This window comes from Salvelinus fontinalis, chromosome 23, assembly GCF_029448725.1.
Source record: "Salvelinus fontinalis isolate EN_2023a chromosome 23, ASM2944872v1, whole genome shotgun sequence".
Classification (NCBI taxonomy): domain Eukaryota; kingdom Metazoa; phylum Chordata; class Actinopteri; order Salmoniformes; family Salmonidae; genus Salvelinus; species Salvelinus fontinalis.
Genome location: NC_074687.1, coordinates 45,252,356 through 45,259,206, shown reverse-complemented (window position 1 = coordinate 45,259,206; position 6,851 = coordinate 45,252,356).

The following is a 6,851-nucleotide window of genomic DNA, read 5'->3' as shown; positions in this document are numbered from 1 at the left end:
CTAACCAGATACCTAGATATTTGTAGTTGTCCACATATTCTTGGTCAGAACCGTCCAGAGTAGTGATGCTAGCCGGGCGGGAGGGTGCAGGCAGCAATCGGTTGAAGAGCGTGCACTTAGTTTTGCTAGCATTTAAAAGCAGTTGGAGGCCACGGAAGGAGTGTTGTATGGCGTTGAAGCTCGTTTGGAGGTTAGTTAACACAGTGTCCAAAGAAGGGCCAGATGTATACAAAAGGGTGTCGTCTGCGTAGAGGTGGATCAGAGAATCACCAACAGCAAGAGCTACATCATTGATATATACAGAGAAAAGAGTCGGCCACGAGAATTGAACCCTGTGGCACCCCCAAAGAGACTGCCAGAGGTCCGGACAACAGGCCCTCCGATTTGACACACTGAACTCTATCTGAGAAGTAGTTGGTGAACCAGGCAAGACAGTCATTTGAGAAACCAAGGCTATTGAGTCTGCCGATAAGAATGCAGTGATTGACAGAGTCGAAAGCCTTGGCCAGGTCGATGAAGACGGCTGCACAGTACTGTCTTTTATCGAATGTGTATGTGTGCCATTTAGAGGGTGAATGGGCAAGACAAAATATTTAAGTGCCTTTGTTTGGGGTATGGTAGTAGGTACCAGGCGCACTGGTTTGAGTGTGTCAAGAACTGCAACAGTTTCCCATGTGTATCAAGAATGGTCCACCACCCAAAGGACATCCAGCCAACTTGACACAACTGTGGGAAGCATTGGAGTCAGCATGGGCCAGCATCCCTTGGGAACTCTTTTGACACCTTGTAGTCCATGCCCGAAGAATTGAGGCTGTTCTGAGGGCAAAAGGGAGTGCAACGTAATATTAGGAAGGTGTTCCTAATGTTTTCTACACTGAGTGTATTTACTGAACTTTTACTGTAAATGTATAGCCTATTGCGGTTTTTATATTAATTTTGTCTCTGTAGACCCCAATAGAATTCTAGAATGCTGCTGTGGATTACTTATAAATAATATTTACATATAAATAAATAAAATTATACAATGTGACCAGTGGACAATATCCAGAAAGTATTTCAAAACCCACACTAAGTAGGTTATTTGATTGACAACGATTCTTACTTCTGTAACAATGTAAAAATGCATATAGAGACTATATCTATATAGACTATAACTATATAGAGACTATATCAAAATGTAGGCAACCTCTCTCAAATTTTTTTATTTTTTTATTTCACCTTTATTTAACCAGGTAGGCTAGTTGAGAACAAGTTCTCATTTGCAACTGCGACCTGGCCAAGATAAAGCATAGCAGTGTGAACAGACAACAACACAGAGTTACACATGGAGTAAACAATAAACAAGTCAATAACATGGTAGAAAAAAAAGAGAATCTATATACAATGTGTGCAAAAGGCATGAGGTAGGCAATAAATCGAGTAATTACAATTTAGCAGATTAACACTGGAGTGATAAATCATCAGATGATCATGTGCAAGAAGAGATACTGGTGTGCAAAAGAGCAGAAAAGTAAATAAATAAAAGCAGTATGGGGGGTGAGGTAGGTAAATTGGGTGGGTAGTTTACAGATGGACTATGTACAGCTGCAGCGATCGGTTAGCTGCTCGGATAGCAGATTTTTAAAGTTGTTGAGGGAGATAAAAGTCTCCAACTTCAGAGATTTGGCAGCAGAGAACTGGAAGGAAAGGCGTCCAAATGAGGTTTTGGCTTTAGGGATGATCAGTGAGATACACCTGCTGGAGCGCGTGCTACGGGTGGGTGTAGCCATCGTGACCAGTGAACTGAGATAAGGCGGCACTTTACCTAGCATAGCCTTGTAGATGACCTGGAGCCAGTGGGTCTGACGACGAACATGTAGTGAGGGCCAGCCGACTAGGGCATACAGGTCGCAGTGGTGGGTCGTATAAGGTGCTTTAGTAACAAAACGGATGGCACTGTGATAAACTGCATCCAGTTTGCTGAGTAGAGTATTGGAAGCTATTTTGTAGATGACATCGCCGAAGTCGAGGATCGGTAGGATAGTCAGTTTTACTAGGGTAAGTTTGGCGGCGTGAGTGAAGGAGGCTTTGTTGCGGAATAGAAAGCCGACTCTAGATTTGATTTTGGATTGGAGATGTTTGATATGAGTCTGGAAGGAGAGTTTGCAGTCTAGCCAGACACCTAGGTACTTATAGATGTCCACATATTCTAGGTCGGAACCGTCCAGGGTGGTGATGCTAGTCGGGCGTGCGGGTGCAGGCAGCGAACGGTTGAAAAGCATGCATTTGGTTTTACTAGCGTTTAAGAGCAGTTGGAGGCCACGGAAGGAGTGTTGTATGGCATTGAAGCTCGTTTGGAGGTTAGATAGGACAGTGTCCAAGGAAGGGCCGGAAGTATACAGAATGGTGTCGTCTGCATAGAGGTGGATCAGGGAATCGCCCGCAGCAAGAGCAACATCATTGATGTATACAGAGAAAAGAGTCGGCCCGAGAATTTAACCCTGTGGTACCCCCATAGAGACTGCCAGAGGACCGGACAACATGCCCTCCGATTTGACACACTGAACTCTGTCTGCAAAGTAGTTGGTGAACCAGGCAAGGCAGTCATTAGAAAAACCGAGGCTACTGAATCTGCCGATAAGAATATGGTGATTGACAGAGTCGAAAGCCTTGGCCAGGTCGATGAAGACGGCTGCACAGTAATGTCTTTTATCGATGGCGGTTATGACATCGTTTAGTACCTTGAGCGTGGCTGAGGTGCACCCGTGACCGGCTCGGAAACCGGATTGCACAGCGGAGAAGGTACGGTGGGATTCGAGATGGTCAGTGATCTGTTTGTTGACTTGGCTTTCGAAGACCTTAGATAGGCAGGGCAGGATGGATATAGGTCTGTAACAGTTTGGGTCCAGGGTATCTCCCCCTTTGAAGAGGGGGATGACCGCGGCAGCTTTCCAATCCTTGGGGATCTCAGATGATACGAAGGAGAGGTTGAACAGGCTGGTAATAGGGGGTGCGACAATGGCGGCGGACAGTTTCAGAAATAGGGGTCCAGATTGTCAAGCCCAGCTGATTTGTATGGGTCCAGGTTTTCCAGCTCTTTCAGAACATCTGCTATCTGGATATGGGTAAAGGAGAAGCTGGGGAGGCTTGGGCGAGTAGCAGCGGGGGGGGGGGGCTGTTTGCCAAGGTTGGAGTCGCCAGGAGGAAGGCATGGCCAGCCATTGAGAAATGTTTGTTGAAGTTTTCGATTATCACGGACTTATCAGTGGTGACCGTGTTACCTAGCCTCAGTGAAGTGGGCAGCTGGGAGGAGGTGCTCTTGTTTTCCATGGACTTTACAGTATCCCAGAACTTTTTGGAGTTAGAGCTACAGGATGCAAATTTCTGCTTGAAAAAGCTGGCCTTTGCTTTCCTGACTGACTGCGTGTATTGGTTCCTGACTTCCCTGAACAGTTGCATATCGCGGGGGCTCTTCGATGCTATTGCAGTTCGCCACAGGATGTTTTTGTGCTGGTCGAGGGCAGTCAGGTCTGGAGTGAACCAAGGGCTATATCTGTTCTTGGTTCTGCATTTTTTGAACGGAGCATGCTTGTCTAATATGGTGAGGAAGTAACTTTTAAAGAATGACCAGGCATCCTCAACTGACGGGATGAGGTCAATATCCTTCCAGGGTACCCGGGCCAGGTCGATTAGAAAGGCCTGCTCGCATAAGTGTTTTAGGGAGCGTTTGACAGTGATGAGGGGTGGTCGTTTGGCCGCGGACCCGTGGCGGATACAGGCAATGAGGCAGTGATCGCTGAGATCTTGATTGAAGACAGCAGAGGTGTATTTGGAGGGCAAGTTGGTCAGGATAATGTCTATTAGGGTGCCCATGTTTATGGATTTAGGGTTGTACCTGGTGGGTTCCTTGATGATTTGAGTGAGATTGAGGGCATCAAGCTTAGATTGTAGGACTGCCGGGGTGTTAAGCATATCCCAGTTTAGGTCACCTAACAGAACAAACTCTGAAGCTAGATTGTTAAGAGAGGTTGTATCTCTGGACATGCTGGTCTCAATGGGTGAGGTCACCGCATGTGTGGGGGGTGGGACAAAGGAGGTATCAGAGGTACGGAGAGTGGAACTACGGGGTCCATTGCAAACCAAAACAATGATAACTAGCCTGAACAACAGTATGCAAGGCATATTGATATTTGAGAGAGACATACAATAAGGCATAAAGTGATTGCAGGTCATGATTGGGAGAGCTAGCTAAAACAGCAGGTCAGATAACAGCAGCTAGTCAGCTAACACAGCAACAGCAGGTAAAAATGGCGATGACCAGGCAGAGAGGGTCGGATTAACTACACACAGATCCTGAGTTAAAGCACAGAGCCGACAGATAAAACAAAAATAAACGGAATGGAGTACCGTGAATTAATGGACAGTCAAGCAGGCATCAGCTATGTAGCCGAGTGATCATAGTGTCCAGGGGGCAGCCGTAGATGGAGCAGTGAGGCCTCCACTAAGCTAGCCCGCGGCGTTTAAAGTTAGTAGCCCGGGGGGGTGGTCTGCTCAGACGGAGGGGGTCTGCTCAGACGGAGGCCGGTTGAGGGCACAGCGGATGGGGTGTTCGTCTGCAGACCAGACGTGGTCGTGTCGACAGAGAATCCAAGCCGGATGGCGGTGGCGAAAGAGAGGTTGTGAATTGTAGAATTGTGTATGCTAACTGGTGCTAGCTTCGTGATTCAGACAGCTAGTCATGGGTAGCAAGCTAGCAGAAGATGGAGGTCTGTTTTTAGCCACGCCGTGCAATTCCGTCGGTAGATTAGTGGGGTTCCGTGTGGTAGAGGGGACCAATCCAATTGTCAAAATAGTTATAGTGGCCTAAGAAGATTGTTCGATAGACCTGTTCAGATAGCAGCCGATATGCTCAAGACAGCTAACGATTAGCGGGCCGCAGTTAGCATATGGACGTTCAGGTTACGTCGCGATGGAGGGGCCAGTTGAAATACTCCCTCGGGCAGATAACGTCGGTATCCCAGTCGTGAAGGCCCGGTGGGGCTCCGCATCGGCAGTAAAACGGGTCCGGATAGGTGATTGTAGCCCAGGAGTGGCTGATGGAACTCTTCAGCTGGCTAGCTCCGGGATAATTGGTGCTTGCTCCGGAAATGATGTTAGCCAATAGTCACTCGGATAGCAGCTAAAGGATAGCTGATAAGCGCTAGCTGTGGTTAGCTGAACTACTAACGTTAGCTTGTGAGCTGGCTAACGTCTGGCTAGCTTCTGTTGTAGATTTCGGATACGAGGTGAATAATACTTTTGAGGGGAAAAAAACAGATCCGCACCACATTTGGTGAGGTGGGTTGCAGGAGAGTGTTTTGAAGTTGAGTTTTTAAGAAGAAAAAAATATATATATAAAAAGATATGCGAAGAAAAATATATAAAATATATATACACGGGGCAAGACGAGGACAAAGGACATCTGACTGCTACGCCATCTTGGATATACAATAAGATTTAGCACAGACCAGGCCTTACACATAATATACAAATAGTAGCGTACACTGACAATAATTCAGTGAATGCATCAAGTATTAGATAGAGAAGATACAAAACACAACACCTGTTCAGAGACAATAACATTTTTGTAGGACAAATTCATATTTCACACTGTCACTTTAGTGTTTGCATTTAGTCTACAACATGTCATGGAACTTCTGGAGGCAAGGCCCCGTCCTGCAAAGTGGCACAGAACACGTAGAGCACCCAAAGGAGGTTTCTACACATCTCCCACTCTTTGCCCTGCGTCCACTCCGGATGCAACACCACACAAATGAATTACTCGGTCCACACACCCTGGTGCCACACTCCCCTTCCTGCCACTGTAGCCATATCACAAAGTGAATGCACAAGCTGCATTCGGGGACCAGCGCCTGCGGTTTCTGGGAAGGGGCCTTTGCAGGGTCCCCCACACAATGTACGCATTGATGATGGCAATGTTGAGCATCCCCCAAAACACATAGTTCCACCATTTTCTGCCTGAGCGTCCAACATTGTAATAGCTCCTCAATTGGGCAAGATGGTCAACCCCTCCAATTTTCTTGTTGCAATCTATTACAAGCTCTGGAACAGATAAATTCCTAGCACTTACAAAAACAACTCCAAAACCCCTGCCACTTTCACTTTAGGCCCAGGCTGTGTGGTACAAGGGCGAATGGTGGGACTTGGGGCAGACATACTTGGGTGTGCTCTTCCCCTCCCTCAGCCTCCTCCTCTCCCTCTGCTTCGTCCTCTCCCTCTGCTTCGACCTCTCCCTCTGCTTATTACTCTCCCTTTTCCTCCTCTCCCTGTTACTCTCCTCTCCACCTCCAGTCATCTCTCCTTCACCCTCCTCTTCTTCTCTCCCTCCACTCCACTCCTCCCTCCTTGCTCCAAATCTCTCTCATCTAATCATCATAACTCATCTTCCTCCCTTCCTTTTGCTGCTGAGCCCTGACTCTCAACATCACTTCCCTCACTTTCACTGACCTAGAAGAACAGAGGGAGAGGAGAGGAGCAACAAATAGGATACAGCTGTGGTCAGGAACATAATCTCCCTCTCAAACTCTTTCTCTTCCTTCCTCTCTTTTTCTCAACCATACACATACTCTCTTCCTAATGATAAATAGTGTGATACAGTAACACACCTCCCATTCCACACACCCTCTCTCCAATCAACTCTTGCTTTATTGCTTGACAGACTAACTACAGAGTTCACTAATGTTAAATTATTAAAGTAAATTATGGGAATTCATTTGGTGTAAACAAATGTGACTCACCACCTGGATTTGGTCATATGTAGCAAAATTAGAAATTGTTTTCTTTAAACATTTGTAAAAAGTACAACATGGTAT